A 17,200-nucleotide genomic window follows, 5' to 3' on the forward strand; every position below is an offset into this window, starting at 1 on the left:
AGCAAGTTGTGCATTGCATCCCACTGCTGTTTTGGGTACACACCCTAAAACCCTATGTTATTAACTCAATGTTAACATATAGTTAACTGTATTCCAAATTACAGAGATTAGAAACGCCATTGACATTCACCATTGTTGAGGAGCACGAGAGTAAACAACTCATTAGAGAGCGCTGTGACCATGGCAAACTCACTGCAGGACACACAGCACGCTCAGTTCTGTGGTAGGGCATGGCCAGCTGAAAAGCCCTTGGGATGGCTACGGGACCAAATTCAACTCTCTCTTGCCCTGCTCTACAGCTAAACTGACTTCAGTTTGCATCTCTGTGGCTTTATGTGGTAAACTGGTGGGGTATTTGGTCTCTTGTACCAGGAATAGGAATAAAGTGTCTGATTCCAGTGCACGATATTCTGCAAATATCTATTTGAGTAGCCAGGTCTGAGTAAAAAAAGAAATCAAGTAGAGGGACGTGGAAAAAAATCTCTTTATGCCTATAAAAGGATCACTTCAAAACCACAGGATTTTGTATAGGAACCTTTTTCCTTAAATAGTAGAAACAGTCGCCGGGTGCATTCCATCAGTGTAAAAAATGGGGGTTAGAGGAGAGCCGCCGTGTCCGGCGGCAGTTTCCTCTCCTGTCTCTCCCTTTCCTCCTCCCCCAACATGTGTACCTTGTCTTAGCCCCAGAAACTGCTTGTAGGAAGCATGAAAGCAGTATAATTACAATATATGTGTTTATATACATAATCAAACACATGCACACACATATATATATATATGCTGTGCAGTTAAAGAGGAACTGCACGGTGGGATTTTTGTGCACTGCTCAGGAAACACCTTTCTGTCCCGTTTTCCCCCCAAGACAAACAAAACCTGGCAGTGGATTTTGCTGGGTGGCTGAAACCCCCGTTGCAGGCTCCTGCTGGAGGCTCACACCTGCAGCCTCCTCCTGCCCGCTGCTGGCCCGGGGGCAGGAGAATAAATCCCAAAGCTCTTCAGCAGCGCCTGTACGAGGGCAGTGGGCCAAATCCTGCCACGCAGAAACCCCGCTGACATCATGGGGATTAGATGGGCTGCTAATCAGGACAGTGGGATTTGTGTCAATCTTTTACTTGGGATGCGGTGCCGAGTGCCCCAGCGGGCAGTGTGGGGTGGCTGGGGCTGCCGAGGGACCAGGTCTCCCCAGGGGTGAGCAGCTGTGAGAGATGGTGCTGGGCTTTGGGGTGTCCCGTGTCTGCTGCCGTGGGGGGAGCAGGAATGTGGGATTGGGTCTTCCAGGTCATGGGACCCTGGTGACTCTCGGGGCAAGGGTCCTGCTGCTGCCCTTTCCAGCTTGGGGCTCCCAGGACAGCAGAGAAGAGGAGGGGGGGAGAAGATTTCTGTGACTTTGGGGGTGAGCCCAAAGCAGCAGGTTTGTCTGAGGGTGGGATGGGGAAAGGAGTCAAAAGGTTTCCATCTTCAAACTGGAGACGGGCTCAGTCGAGACTGAAACCTTTTCTGGGGGCTGTTTGGAAACCAGGGTGATGATTTTAGTACTTTTTATAAGAGGAGGCTCAAGTGTTCATATTAATGTGATGAAAATGTCACGGAGAAGGGTCCTCGGGGTGTCAGGCTGGCTCCAGTCCCTCCCTCCACCCCATGCCTAGGTCAGTCCTTACAGATGTCTGGATAAACTGTTCTTAAAAAGCTCTAAGAACAGAACCTCCACAGTCTCCTGAGACAACGTATTTCAGCATTTTACTACTCTTACTATTAGAAACATTTCTTAAATCTGTCTTGAATCTTCCTTAACTCTCTCCCAACCAGACCCAGTACACACCCTCCCTGAAATTTTAGCATGTGACTGCTATCTATAGCAGGAACAGAGAGCAGTTTATTTACTTTCTTTTTACTCAGCCCTTTATATGCCTGAAAACCATTATTTCTCCCTTCAGACATCTGTTCTTTAATCAAACCCAGTTTCCTTAGCCTACCTTCCTGCACATACATCTTTCTTGAGGAATAGCATCCCCATCCATAAAAGAAATCTCTAGGTGAGGTCTCACACTGACAGAGGAGCTGAACAGAGAAGAGGGTGATGTCTTGCACTCTGTATTTCTATTTATATATGCCACGATGGAGTTTGGGGGTCTTTTTTGCCACAGCATGACATTACACGTCATCACTCAGTCTGTGACCCATCACAACCTGCAGGTCCTTGGAGCAGACCAGCAGCCTGGGCAGCAGCCCCAGCCTGGCTCAAGGACACTGTAGGTAGGTGTACATTCATCTCCCCTAAACTGCACCTTAGGACTTTCCAATCCCTGTCTCCAGTTTGCCATTCCTGCAACCTACAGCCAGTGCAACACCCGCCGTAGCTGCAACGAGCACATTGCTCAACTTTTCCATTTCCCAAGCTGTCAGTGAGAATGCTGGTTAGCTGTGGGATAGCCCCCAGGGTCCCACTGAAGGCACTCCCCTTGTCAACAGGGAAGTATTGACACTTTCCACATAGGACTTTGTAATGGCTTCACCCCCCCATGATGGTTTCACTCCAACCCCATTTCTGCTGCTTGCTCATGAAAGAGATGACATTGTCAGGGTTGGTAGAAACCCAGAGGAAAAGGTGCTGGGGTGAGAGTGCACCCACTTACCTGTCAGGTGAAGGCTGGGGTGGCACAGCAGGTGCTTGTACCTTTTGCCAAGTCCTACCCTCTGCAGAGGGCACAGGCCTTGTGCTGCACATGCAAAAGTTTCTAGTGAAGTTGTTAGTGCAATTAGAAAAGGGCAAAAAGTACCTCTGCTGCAGTTGTTCAATCTCCTTTTCAGAGAGCAACACATCATACAGCTGGAGAGACGCTGCTGGAGAAAGCACACTCCATGTACTGGTCTAGCAAACACCTCCTGAACATTTTTTAATGTGACCTGGCAGCAGACCAGGGTAAATGGCATGTTCTTTTTCCAGTGCCTTGGCCTAAAGTGTGTATTTCAGAGGCTTAAAAGAACAGTCAGTCAATTAAATGTTATAAACGAGGCCATTTGTCACCAGCATTTTAGCTTTTCTTTTAAAGTATAAAACGAGATAATGAGCAGGGCTTGAAGAAATCCTTTGTGGTGTCGGGAGCCAAGGGCACATGATATACAGAACGGATTTTCTGCCTCTCCCATCACGAGAATGCGATCTGACAATACTCCCCCTCATGACACAGAAATCAGAGACAATGTTAAGAAGGAAAAAAATCACTAATGGGTGAAAAAACCAGTGACATGTTGCAATGAAGATAAGAAAAGAAATGCACATAGTTAAGGGCAAATCTACTGCCATTGCGAGCTTTCCACTGGAGATGCTGGTCAATAGGAACACTAATACAGAGACAGCTGCACAGTACCTTTAGCTTACAAAAAAGCCTCAAGTAGCATAATTATGAACACATCACCTATTCAGAAAGAAGCCAGCAGGGTATGCATCCAAGGGCAGGCAGTGGCTGATGGAAAAGGCAGCTCACACCTTCCCTGCTCCCAGCACGGGAGAGGGAACATGACTGTGGTGGGCTATGTGAGCTGGGGGGTCCTGCACAGCATGGGGGTCCCAGGGCTTTGGGGCTCTGAGTGGTGGGAGGACAGTCCTCCTGTAATGTCCACAGTTACACACAGCACACTGGGACACCCTGTTCAGTAACAGCCACGTAGGAGATGCAGTGTGTAGTCCATAGGAGCGGTGGCCCCTAGATGGTGTCCAAATCAGGGTGGGTTAGTATCCATGGCTGGAGGCTAGAGCTGGAGCTGGATCCAGAGCTGGAGTGTTTCCAGCTCTCTTTTAAAAAATAACACCTTTCTTTCTGGCACATTCCCTGAATGTGTTTCCCTCTGCGTGCAGTCCTTCTCTATCATGTGTGTCTAGGAATTTGAAAACATTTACTCTGATGTGTGAAACCTCTCCACACCTGCGGGACGTGAACACGTTGACTACCTTAACTGCATTTCACGAGTGCCACCAGGTCAGTGTTGCTTCTGCACCCTTTTCCCATCTCCCCTCTGCATCTACCCACAAATGCTTCTGATGTAAGAAACTACTCCTTCTTTTTTTTTCTAATTTATTTTCTCAATCATCAGTTTATACTGAATACACTGAGGCAGGAGTGCCAGTAAGTATGGTTGTACACAAAGAGATGAACAGAACTTGAGATGAGAACCACTGACAGTTTGTCTCCACAACCTGTGTTTTATTTATGTCTGTACTGTACTGTCTTGGCAGGGTTTGATTTAGTCCTGGGATGAAAACCCTGCCTTCTTGCAAACATGGAGACAGCCTCACACATGCCTCTGACATCATTAAATAAGTAATACACAGAGTGCACAGATGCATATATTTTAGGAAAACTACCCAGATGAGCCAGCAGCAGGAGGCATCAAAGTAACTCAAAAGACAACGAATTAAAATCTTGTTAAAGGAATTGCATGAAAGGAAGTCCCAGTGAGGTACCAAACGAGTAAACTCCAAACATGCAGTAGAGCCAATGACTCAGCATCAGGTCAGCCTCATGCCAACGAGTTTTCAGCTGATAACAACTTTGTGCATGGCCTTCGATGGGATTCTGGCTGGAGAACATCCTCCTCGGCACCCCAGTGACCGCCAGCTGCACCCACACCAAGGTTTCCACTCATGGTGGCCACCACATTAGTGAGGTCTGTGCCCAAGGGGATTTTTCAGATGAGGTTTGGGACAATAGGACCAGACCCTGTGCTGTATAAAACTGCTGGTAAGAGTGGTCTGTGTGTCCCTGCCTCCCCTGGAAGCAGGCTCAGCCCCAGCCCATGGGTTGCTCCAGCTAAGGCTTGCTGAAAGGGTGGGATAATCCTGTCGAAGCCCTTGGTGGGCTGCCCACTTCCTCTCCTTCCGACTCACTTGCTTCCAAAACAAATTCTTGTTGCAAAGTCTCAGGCCCTTTTAACTCCACATTCCTGCTTGTAACAGGATCCCTTTTGAAAAGGAGGTGAGCTGGTACAACTCAGCGAACTCCAAAGGAAAGAGATCCCAAATAATTGTTGGAAATGATTGGAAAGAAATATCTCATAGAACAACATCCTAAACCAAACAGAGGGCTGAATGTTTCAGAGGCATTTAGCTGTGAAATGGTGTGTTTTCAAAAACACAATGACTTACCACGGGCAGGCAATGGGAGTGTGGGAAGTGATGCCAACGCCTTTCCCTTCCTCATGCGGAAAGCCCATGGGACTTCTGCCTGCCCTGCCAGGTGCCTGTGTAAAGGCATGACCATTGTCCACCTTCACCACCAGTGGGAGAGACCCACCACTGAGGCCCAAGGAGTGAACGGTCCATCCTTTCTGCAGCAGAGGTTTGCTGGCATCCACCTCACTTATCCGGGTTAAGTGAAGAGGACATGGAGAAGGACGGGGAGGGTCTGACTCCCGAAAGTACAGCTTTACAGCTTCAGGAAGAGAGTTTCTTTGAGAACAATTTCCATGGTTTTCTTTCTGCTGTTTGCTCAACAGAAAGTTGAGCATCTTTAAAACTGCATTGGCTTCCCTGAGGGAGGCTTGTTTTCAGATCCATTCTCAACCCGATTTGGAGCAGGGACATCAAAGGCAAGGCAAATCTGGTCCCTTGTTAACTTGGATCCATTTGGAGCTGGTCTGGGCAGTTGGAGCTTGCTGTGGTGTTCACAGTCTTTCGAAATATTTACTTATCTGACTGACAAGAGAGTTATTTAATAAGTTATGATGTCTGCAGTTTTGTGTAAACAATTTACAGAGCCATGATTGATGCTGGTCCTGTTTGGAGAGAGGCAAGGCTCATTGTATATACTGGGCTTTGGTTTGGAGAGTTCAGCCCCAGGACTGGGCAGTATTGTACCTAATAAATAACAACAGTTAATCATTTGGACTCACGTTGTTTCAGTGCTCATAAAGCCACACAAACATGGCTGAATTAAACCAATGTTTCTTGGAGCAGACTTTGGCCATGCAAACATGAGGGACCTCTGCAGGGGTGCCCAGTACAGCAGTCATGGTGCTCAGCTCTGCTCTGGCCCCACACCTATGCTGTCCACAGCCCTCCGGCACTTACTGGGCAGAAGGAAACAGCTGGTTTTCTGGGTGAGTACCTTCCATTACAGGTGTGCAGGATCATGAGGAAAGCCTATTTCTTGGTGGAAGAGGTGTTCCCATCTCCAATGGAGCAATGCAGGCGTGTGATTGCTGTGACTCATCAGTGTATCAGCCCAGCTGGTGGGCCAGAGCTACTATAGATGAGCACAAGCCCCCATGAGACATCAGAGCAGAAAAGAAAGGGCATCAATTGATGTTAAACTCAGAGGGAGTCAGAGGTTTTGGTTCAGTTCAAACTGGAAACAAGTTGTTTCAGTTCTGAACCGTCAAAATGTTTTGTTTCTGGAATTTAATGACTTGGACATGTTTGAAACAACATTTTCAGGACCATGCAGCTCCCTCAAATTTTCTGTGATTTGAGTTACTGACCTGGTTGTGCTCAAAGTCAAGCGTACGACTCTCAGAAGTTCCCATGAAATGGAAACGCGGGGGCCAGCACAGCCACGTGCAATGGGGGAGCTACACAAGAGCTACTACTGGAAGGCACAGCTTGGAAGGAGAGGAAGAGAGAGCTCTTTCATGCTACCAAGCAGCTGTCCAGATTGACTAGTGCAGGTGAGAAGTTATTAAAAAAAAAAATATTTAAGAACTTCATTCTGGAAATACTCTTTCAGACACATTTACCGTTAAAGGTCTATGCCAGATGCTGTGAATAAAGAACAGGAGGAAATTAAATGGAGGGAATTGACCCTGACTCTGACACAAGATGGCTGGGTGAATCTGAGCTGGATAAAGGCTCCACATACCCATGCAGAGAAAATATGTGCTTCCTTTGAACAGAGCAAAGTAATGGAGTATTGATTTGAAACTATTGAACTATGATACTACATCCATGTTGCTGATGATGGCCTTGTCTGATGGAGAGAAAAGTACAAGGAGGTCTTCCCAGTTCAGACTGGAAAAAGGAAAAGGATGTCTGAGGCAGACTTTCCACATATTGCATTCACTGTGGGAGGAAAGTAATACTCAATGCCCTCCTGATGTTCAAAACTGTTTCTGCAATCATCCCCAGCCACCAGAAAAGGCTAATTGATCCCCCAGCTTCACCAACAGCATTTGCTCTTGAAAGGATGTGTCTTTTCATTTAGTCTGTTCAAACTTGCACTTAGAACAAGAAGGATCTTGAGCAAAATGCAGCCTGCCTCTTCTTCCCAGGGGACCCTCCAGAGATGCACAACACTTTAAAAAGTAAGTGAAGGTTTTAAGGGGGACCAGAGGGACAGCAGGCTGATGGCACCACTCTCAGTCTCCATGGAAATATGCCTTGATGTAATTAATGATAAAGAACCGGGACAAGAATAAAAATGATTCAGAGAAGCTCTCTTACTGCTCCCCTGTTTAGCTCCCGTGATTAAACCCACATAGAGCCTAGAATGGGGAGATGAGGCTCAATTGTATCTAAGGAACAGCATAACAAATTATCTCCTTTGCACTTCTTTTGCTGATGAGTAATCCAATTCCTACCCAAAACCATGTTGACTATGGAGATTTTGCCAATATCTGATTCATCAAGATGTTGGAAGAGTGTGGGAATAGAAATGCAGAAGAAGGACTGTAGCTCTCCACCACTTATTCTTAAACACTGATAATTTCAGGCAAACTTTATAACGGATAACAAGAACACAACCAAATACTTCGGTGAAAACCTACCTTTAGCTAAAATGAAATATAAACAAATGGCCTGCTAAGTTAAGAATTTGAATCTTCTCTAGGGAGGTGTCCCTGCCTGTGGCAGGGGAGTTGGAACTCAATGATCTTTAAGGCCCCTTCCAACTCTAACGATTCTATGATTTGATTCTATGATTCTATTCTATGATTCTATGTACAATATAAATATATTTTTATTTTTGATGGTGAGTCCTTCTCAAATTTCAGGACTTTGACTGAATGAACATGTTTTATGTGTCTTGAAGGTCTTTAGGTCAGACAATGCCTGCAAGTTCTGAAGTTATAACTTAACTACTACTGAAAGGTATCAGCAGCCTTAGCCTCACCCCCTTAGCCATTGAGAGCCACGGAGGGTTGGCATCCCCGTACTTCCAGCCTCAGCCATTGTGTGAGGGTACTAGTAGGAAGAAATGGATCTCAGCAGCTTTCCTGCACCTGAAAGGAACCTATTCCTGGAAGTTATGGGGTTGTTGAGTTCCCTGGGACAGAAACAATACGACTGGTGAAACTCTGCCATGCAACTCTGGGAGCTGCTGGCACGGTTTGAGGGCTGGGTCTGTGAGCCGGGCACCGGCTTTCTGGCCTACAGGAGCTGCAGCCCCAGCAGAAGGAGATGCTGGCCCACAGCACGGCGGTGAGGTGGGAAAGGAGTTTAAAGAAATGTATTAAAAAAAGGGTCGGGGTCCTTTATGAAAGGCAATCTTGTACAGCAATTTATAAAGAGCTGAAGGGATGTTATTGTTTAAATAAATATTTAAGGGAGATTCTTCTCAATTTAAACAGAGCGAGCTGTAGCATGTGGAAAGCAGCAGCGTTTGATTACGTACATGCAAGGGGCTGGAAAAAACCATTGTGAACAAAGGCAGTGGTGGAGGAGAAAGCGATTTCATTTGATTGTGTTTCTCCAAGACAGGCTATTGACAGCACCCTTTCTGCCTCGTGCCGAAGTGCAGCAGGGGTACAAACCCTGGCCATTCCAGCAGCAGATGCCCTGTGCAAGAAAGCCATTCAGCAAGCCCCGTTGGTGTCTTGTCTGATGAGATGGCTGGGGACATCATTAAGTGCATGGTTTAGCTCCGTAGGTGAAACCCTGCCTGGCAGCTGGTGGCCTGATGTGCAGCAGCAGGACCCTGTGCCCGAGGAGAAGGGGACAAAGGTGGGTATGGCCCATCATGTGTGTTGGCCAGTCTTTGACAGGCACACAATCACAGCCTTGATACCAGAGGGCTGTGCATTGCAGCACGGGTTCACCTGAAAGCCCTGGTTGATTTTGTTGTCTGCAGAGCTGGAGTCACCTTGTGCGGTGAGCTGGGCACAGCCACAGCTCAACGCTGTGCGCTGCCAGAGGTTGGATACGAGGAGCTGCTCTCTGCCCTGCAGGCAGAAAATGCCAAAGGCATAAACATCCAACTGGCAGCAGCAGAAAAGAAGAGAAAACAAGAGAAATTCACTGCGGAGGGACAAGACTTCTGAATAAAAGTGAAAACGTGCTAAAAGGCCATAAGCAGTTAAGAAGCCTTCAGTGAGTGTGAGGTTATTAGGAAGCTGTGTATGTCGTGAGTCTCATACATAGATTTGGACTAGGAAATTCGTAAAGGTGTTATAGATAAATTGATAGAAAAGGACTTAGGGGAACCCATGACACTTGCCTCAGGGTGGAAAGCCTGAATTTATGTCTGGGTAGGAGGTTCCCAGATGGTCTTCACCAGTGCAAAAGGATGAAATTCTCATCTTCCTCCCTCTATGCTAGTCTCCTTCGTCTGAAACAGGTAAGGCCTTTGCCTTATCAGAAATGAGTTTTTCTTCTCTGATGTAACTGTGTATTAATTACCTTTATGAATTTAAGCCACAAGCCAATGGAGCACCAAATAAATCACTTTTCCAAAGTATCCCTGAAACTGGAGGATCCTGTAAAGGTCATGCAGCCCATGTGACACGTATTTCATGGATGCATCTGAAGACATGGCAGATCCCCTGTACGAAGTAGGACATGATTTATGTAGGAGAACACTGTTTGGATTATCAAGATGGTTGCTACAGGAGTAGTCAGGCAAGGCTGTATCTTGGTAGGAGACAAAATCTGTGCACCCATTCATGAACAAACTTCTTTAATGTTTCACCCCATCCCGTGTCATTGGACAGCAGAATAACATGAAAACAAATTTATATCTGTGGTGCAGCTGCAGGAACGTAGCAAGCTTCTCTCAGGGCTGGGATCAATTTATTTCTCTCCAGCCACGGGATCTGGGGACCTCAATGTTACTGTACAACCATCTTCAGAAACCCAAGACCCTGGCATGGCTCAGGACAGAAGACCTGGCCCACACCATCTGTGGAGACATGGAGGACTGCAGAGTAAGTCAAAGCAGATCATTTGGAAAAAAAGCATTAATTTCCAAGACAAAATAGTTCATGATTCATGACTCTTTGGAAACAAATGAGAAATAAGAATTACACAGAAGCCCCATTTTGTTCTTTGAGGAACCACAGAACTAATTGCATGTACTTTAGTTTCCAGCAAATGCTAAGTCCCCAGGCACAGTGTTGTGATGGTCAAACTAGCCGTGTCATACATACTGGTTTAATTCAAACCAAAACTGTAGAAAAAGAATGATGGGATATGGCCAGTAGCTAGCTGGGAATAGAGGTGGGATGGCAGCAGGGTCTTCATCTCCAGTACATCAGGCAATTCATCAAGCCATTATGGTTTTGGGTTAGCACCCATGAGGTGACCTCATTCTTTCCTTGGGCTGCGTGCAGTGACAGCAGATGGCTGGACCAGCCAGGGCTGCAAATTAGGAGACAGCAGCTCTTCCAGAGCTGTGCAAGAAACCTTAAGCACAGACCTGGCTGCTTCATTCATGAGGTACTCTTCACTTACAATCGTCTCATCAAAGTTGTAACCGCAACAGCTTCCTGCATTTATTTGTTCTGTGACAACTTCCACAAGGACATCCCTAGTAAACATCTCCAGTCCTTGGACTCTCAGTCCCTACTCCACCCATCTGTTCTCATCCAGCATCAAACTTTAGGGCACTGTTTGCCACAACGTCCAGGCAAGCATTTTCTTGTTTTCTTCCATAGTACTTGGGGCAGCTGCCTGTAAGCATCCACCACTCCCTTTCCTTTTCTGTTTCAGTTCCCCAGTGAATCCCTGCTTAAATCTCCTCCTGACAAAGGCAAGACCCGGTTTGCAGTGAGTGCTGCCTGTAATGCTGTCCAACGCCATCTCACAGCTTCTTAGCACCCCTTCATCTCTCACTCGCTGCCTGTAGGCAGCTCTGATCTTCTCATGCTGTTAGCTCCTGGGGAGCAATGGCTATTCTTCTGGTCTTCATTTCTACACCACCTCGCATAGCTGAGTCCTGGTGTGCATGGGGCTTCCAGGAGCTAATGAAGATGATGAAACTTCACTGCCCAGCTTTGTGGAAGGAGAGCCATATGGGAAGATCCATAGCCCGCAGCCATAAAAGAGGTGAAGGAAACCACCTCTCCCTGCCACTCCATCAGGAGCGGAAGCAGGCAGACTGCAGCTCCCTACCTTTCAATGTGGAAATCACTTCAAGTGGCAAAATGGAAACCCTGACATTTCACCATCTGTCTGCAAATGCTGCATATGTATTGCATACAAAAATAGGCTATAAGAATACTGTTAAGACTGAAAAACCCATGAGGAAAGAGATGCCAGAATTAGGCCTCCCTTGTGCTATGTGTTATGATACACTTGTTAATTAGATGATCACACAGTATTTTGCCAGAGGTCTCAGCTTTATCCCATGGTACAGGATGGCCTGTCTTCACTGGAGAAGATGTTACATAAATTTCTTTTTCCTTAGTGTTTCAGTGTGGTCCTAGGCTGTATTTGCTGCCCAAGTTCTCCTCTGAATAAAAATGACTGATTTTCCCAACACTTGGAAAATTTCAGTGGCACACCTTCCTATAGTATCTTGTTACTTCACAAATGTCTCTGGGTTCTGGTACCTCTGTGTGGTGGTGCTTTAGCCACTTGAACAAAATGGAAATGGAGGGAAAAGACAGGCATGCAAGCAACCAGCTTGATCACACCAGGCACCAATTTATCAGGGTCTGGCTTGGTCACTCATCCCGTCCCAGCTGTCACACACCACTGTGACCTTCTCTGCAGCAAGACCCATGCTCACATCCACCCTTGCAAGCTTCATGGGTCCCACAGGCCAGTCCTTCAAGGTCATGAGCTGAGACCAAGGGGTGGCCAACAGCCAGAGCTGGGGCTGTGCAAGGGTGTTCAGCATCGGGCGGCACTAGATGCTGGAGGCAGACCTCCCATCAACTCCCACCCCAGGAGAGGACATTCTGTGCTGGGGTCTCATGGCGTGTGCAGACAAGGGGGCACACCCCACAGCTACTGACTGTGGACTGGGGAAAGCTTCAGTGTGACCAGGCACAAAACACCCTGCAGGGAGAGCAGAACTGAAGCCAGTTCTGCAAGGCAGCGCTCTTCTTCCCAAGAAGGGATGGTGGATGGGGCACCTCAGGTTTCACATCAGGCTCTGGCATGTCCAGACTCTCACCATGGCTCACACCTTGACACACATGTCTCTGCTGCACATCTGAGCTCTCCAAACCTGGCTCCTAACTTGCATCAGGTACTCCCCATCCCAGTCCCATGCCATCCTTCAGATTTATCATCCCTTTAATACCAGACTTTTCATTAGCCCAGCTTCCCCAGGGCCCCTGGCTGCCTCCTGGCTGTGCAGGGAAAGTGTCAAAAGAAGAGTGCCATTCCCTGCCTGCCTTTCCATTGCCCAGCTCCTCTGCCCTGAGCGGCATTATGAGGAGAGCCCAGTCTCGTCCTGCTCTGAGGCCTGGGGATGGTGGCTCTTGGGCTGCAGAGGGGGGACACAGGTCCCTGCAACTGGGTCCCTGCAGAGCTGTGGGGAGGCAGCAGGATCTTGGTAACACTGACTGGGAGCACTGGGGTCGGCACTGGGATCTGCCAGGATGCTGGGCTGAGCTTGCTCATGCGGGAAGAAATCTCAGCAGTTTTTCACTACTCAGCCCTAGCACATCCCTAATAAGTTGCTATTTTTTCCCTTCAAAGGCTATCACTCAGCCAAATTGGAAGATATTTACAAAGTAAAAAAAATAAATAAATAAAATCACAGTCCTCACACAAAGCTGCCAAACTTCAGATCTGTACTCCAAAGCACAGAGGGATAAGAACTATCCAAGGAAAGGATCACCAGGTTCCCCCCTCCTGTTTCTTCTTTTTTCTTTTTTCCAGTTGGACAACAATGCCTTTTTCCCTATGCTCATTCTTGGAAATGGCTGGACAGTTTTGGCTGAAATTTTCCAGAAAAGAACTTAGCCCGAGGCAAATAATCAAGTTGGAAGAACTCGGTCTAAATGATTCGAGTCTGGCAAAGTTATAAGCAACTGCAAATGCAGTCTTATAGTTGGACACATGTGAGTAACCTTAATCATAGGAGTTTCATGCAATCCCACCTTTGACGCATTCAAAGTTTTAATAGCTAATGATGCTGTTCCATTCAGGCACATCTTATCACGATTCAGATATGTCACCAGGAAGAAAGCTTTAACTCAGTCATCCCACTGAGCCTTCCCACACCCCTTCCTACTCGAACAGCTCTTCCCATCTAACAACTGGTGGTACAAAAAAACACAGTTCCCTCGCCTCCAGTATTTGCATTTGAGCTCCTGCTTCTTGGATAGAGGCAGCTGATGCTAAAATGGGATTGCTCTCTGAACTAATGTATTCAAAATTAATAAAAGAAATAAAGCAACACACTCCTCTGGCAGGTTCCCATGCATATTTTCCATAAAAGTTCATTTTTCCACATGAACAAATTGCGAGTATGTGGGGGATTTGCACTGAATCTTGATACGGAGCTTAGAATTCTTGGCACTGCTCGGGACGTTAAAATGACATCAGCTCCACTTTCTATATTGAAATTTTATAGTTGCTGCCTGACCCCATTGCTTTGTTCTGCCCGTATCCTCTCTCCTCCGAGCTGCCTCTCTGCCGCGGCGTGAAAAGCTGTGTGTTTGTGTGACTTATAGCCCTCCCTGTGCCGGGCACCCGAGTGATAGAGCTGCATTTCTTCCTCCTCCGGGACAAAGCAGCATTGTGGGTTCAAGGGATGAGGGCACCTTTGCCAGCCAAGAGGCTCCCCCGCAGCAGGGCAGCTCCGTGCTGAGGGACCTGGCGTGCCGAGCAGGGTCCCCCTCTTCTCTCTGGAGGAGCAGAGGAGTGGGGTGCACGCTGCTGGGGTGACACAGCTGTGGGACAGCAGGGACCAGGGGAGGTCAGTTATCGCAGGCAGGACACCATGAAACCACCCTGCCTTGCTCAGAGAAGGGGAGGAGGAGTGGAAAGAAGGGGGAGAGAAAAGAGAACATCCCTAAGCAGGAGACAGGGCTTTCTCCAGCACTGGCAGGGTGACACCTGGAGCAGTGTTTGCTCAGAGCTACCTCGGTGGATGGAAAGCACGTGTGTCTCCCCAACACACACACACTCCAAGGGAAGGGAAGGGAGTGGCAGCATTTTTTAAAATCACACAAAAATCTGAGTAACGGTGTCAGCCAGCAGCGTGAGCGCTGTGTTTGAACCCCGCGGTGCAGGAGGACTGATCTGGCACTCGGGTTTCCCCCGAGTCACAGCGTGGGGAGCAGTGGGAGCATCGGAGCAGGGAGAGTTAACAGAGTCCCAGCTCCGGGGGCACGGATCCACAGGCATTAGCACCGACATCACACTTGTTTCCTGGATCTCAAATAAAAGAAGGTTTCAAGGAAAACATGATGCTTTCCTACATCCCCTGCGACTTGGAAAGCAATAAGAGTAAATAAAGACAGTTAATTGTCTGGCACGCCACATCCAAACATTTCTGAGAGCACTGCTCTGCCGTTACTGTACGAGTCGGGCTGGAAGAGCATTAGCATTTACTCTGTAAACAGACCCAGTGCCATCCTCCAGCACAGCCCCAGCCTCGGGATCAAGGCAGCTGGACAAACCCAGCAGGGACTACACCTGACAGTCAACAAAATGCCAGTTTTGCTTTAGTCTGGCTTGAGCACAGCGGTACCTGGGTGTGTTTTTTCCTACGTTGCCTACATGCCCAGCCTCTCTGATGTGTGACGGAGAATCACTGCTGCTTGCTTCTCTGTGCAAAATTATCATTTCATCATTTCACTGGCGTATGGAAATAGTCACAAAACCAGATTAAAGATTGTGAAGCCCTCTGCCAAACGCTTCTTCCTCTATAAGCAACAACATTTTTACAGTTGCATTTGCAACAGCATTTTTGCAATCACATTTATGCTCTCCTTTACAAGCACATGCAACCACATACAGAATGCAGAAAATCTTTACCTTGTGTGCCCACGGGAGAGAGCCTGGTTTCTTCTCATGGATTAGTAGTAGGATGAAAAACAAGCCTGAGAAAGACCCTTGAACAGACTCATCTGCTGAGAGTTGTCTAAATCCCAAGCCTGCTCCCGCTAGCAGCTCTAAGTTTGTGCTCTGAATAGAGGCTGTGTTATTTTAACCACAGGATTTCTAGTCATGGGGGAGGAGAGATGGATTAGGTACGTTTGCAATCTAATGCTTCACATTTACCTCAACTGAAATGAACTACTTTAAGCCTGATGTAAATAAGTACTGCTAAGATATAAATTTCAAGAGCCCACTAACCAATTATGCTTAAACTAACATGTTAAATAACTGTGGAAAATTCCAGAGGAATAAGATAACATACTTTTGTGTTCTTTCCTAAATAAAAGGCATGCGTGGAATTTCATGCTAGATACTATGACAAGTGAGGGGCAGCAGATGAACTGTTCAAACTAACCTGTGTAAGGTGCCATACCTCATAAAACAAAATTCCTAACACCTGTTTGCATGGATTTCAGCAGGCATCCCAGCAATTTGGGTTTTCATGGCTTGTAAAAAGTACAGATATGAGGGATTTGAATCTAATATTTCAAAAGAGCAAATAAAGCTCTTTAAGGTAGTAAGGCAAGATTTTAAAAGGCCACTGTAGCCTGTAGCCACCGTAGAGGTCTGCAGCTCTGCAGGAGCACAGACATTAGCCTGCTGCACAAGTGCCATCTCCAACAGGGACATAAGCTCGATACCCTCCCTGCAGCTCAGGGACTGCTACACAGATTGTTAAACGCAAGCAAAATATTGTGCCCAGGACACTGGCCTGGGTCTTTTGTTGTTTAATCCGGCTCAAACTCTGCCTTCATTTCCTGGTGTGTAACACTTTGGTGCCGCAGCTGCTGTGGTTGCAAAGCGTGGCTACAGTCCAGGCTTCCAGGGCCACCTCACAGCTGATGGAAAAAAGAACTATTAACTTTGTGTGAGGTACAATTTGTAAATAAAAGGCATTCTTAAACTTTGGACTGAACCAAGGAAAAGAATTTGGATGCGAAACACTAGAGGAAGGGGGACAAATTCCAATTTGCCTTTGACAGCCGAGGCTTCAGGAACACAAGTTTAATTCCACTTTGAATAAAACCTGGCTCTATAAATAACATTATCATCTTGCGCTTACATAACACTCTTCATCCCAACGCATTCCCGAGTGCTTTGCAGATGTAATCATCTCCTCTGGCGACTGCCGGCGGACCTCCCGCCCCGGCGAGGAGGGTAGTGCCGGGCAGGAGGGAGGCAGCCGAGCATCCAGCTGCAGCTCGGCCACCTCCTGTCCCTCCGCAGGACCTGGCAGCCAGCCCTGGTGTCACAGCCCTGCTCTTGGGGTGCTGGCCGGGAGCAGTTTGTTGGGTCACCCGGGTACCGCTGCGTGCAGGAGATCTGGCTCTGATGTACAGGTTCTGGTGCCTTTAATGACCAGCAGCCGTTAGGAGCAGTTTTACCTGTCACCCAGCTCAGCCCACAGGTTCTCAGAACAGACTGGGGCATCTCTGGAGATGTCACCCTCAGGTGGAGCTGCCTGAGCTCCCCCCAGTGCCTGGCTCACCCCAGGAAACTGGGACCCCAAGCACCTGTGCCACCAGCCAGGTAGGGATGTGCACCTGAGCTAGAAGAAAAGTGCCCCCAAACCTCTCACTGGCATGTCTCTGGCCCATGAGCCGCCTTCTCCTTCCACCAATCAAGCAGCTCACTCCACCCCAGCTCACTTTGGCACTGCTGTAATTGTCCATAAGACCAAGCCCACTGATGTTTCCCAGCTACAAGTTCTACCTCATCCTTGCAATGGAACCCACAAGGAATGCAGGGATGAGAAATGCTCCTGGGTCAGGGGCAGATGTTGCTACAGCCCTCCTGGGGGAAGCTCCAGCTGGAAGAGCCCAGGTCTCCCAGTTTGCAGACATGCTGGTATGACAGGCACCAGACCTGTGCACCAACATTGCAAGGAGAGGAATTTAGGAAGAAAATAACGTCTCCTTTTCTTGTGCTCCC

General features: G+C 47.6%; 1 protein-coding gene across 1 annotated transcript in view; it reads right to left on the reverse strand.

The window, feature by feature from the left end:
• KIAA1462 (KIAA1462 ortholog) overlaps positions 1 to 15,292 on the reverse strand; it is a 65,041-nt gene extending 49,749 nt beyond the window's left edge. Inside the window, exon 1 of the mRNA XM_014945068.1 lies at positions 15,146 to 15,292. The gene's annotated coding sequence lies outside the window, so the exon portion shown is untranslated. The remainder of the gene's footprint in view (positions 1 to 15,145) is intronic.
• Between the last annotated feature and the right edge of the window lie 1,908 nt (positions 15,293 to 17,200).

Source organism: Calidris pugnax, unplaced genomic scaffold, assembly GCF_001431845.1.
Source record: "Calidris pugnax isolate Ruff unplaced genomic scaffold, ASM143184v1 scaffold54, whole genome shotgun sequence".
NCBI classification, from domain to species: domain Eukaryota; kingdom Metazoa; phylum Chordata; class Aves; order Charadriiformes; family Scolopacidae; genus Calidris; species Calidris pugnax.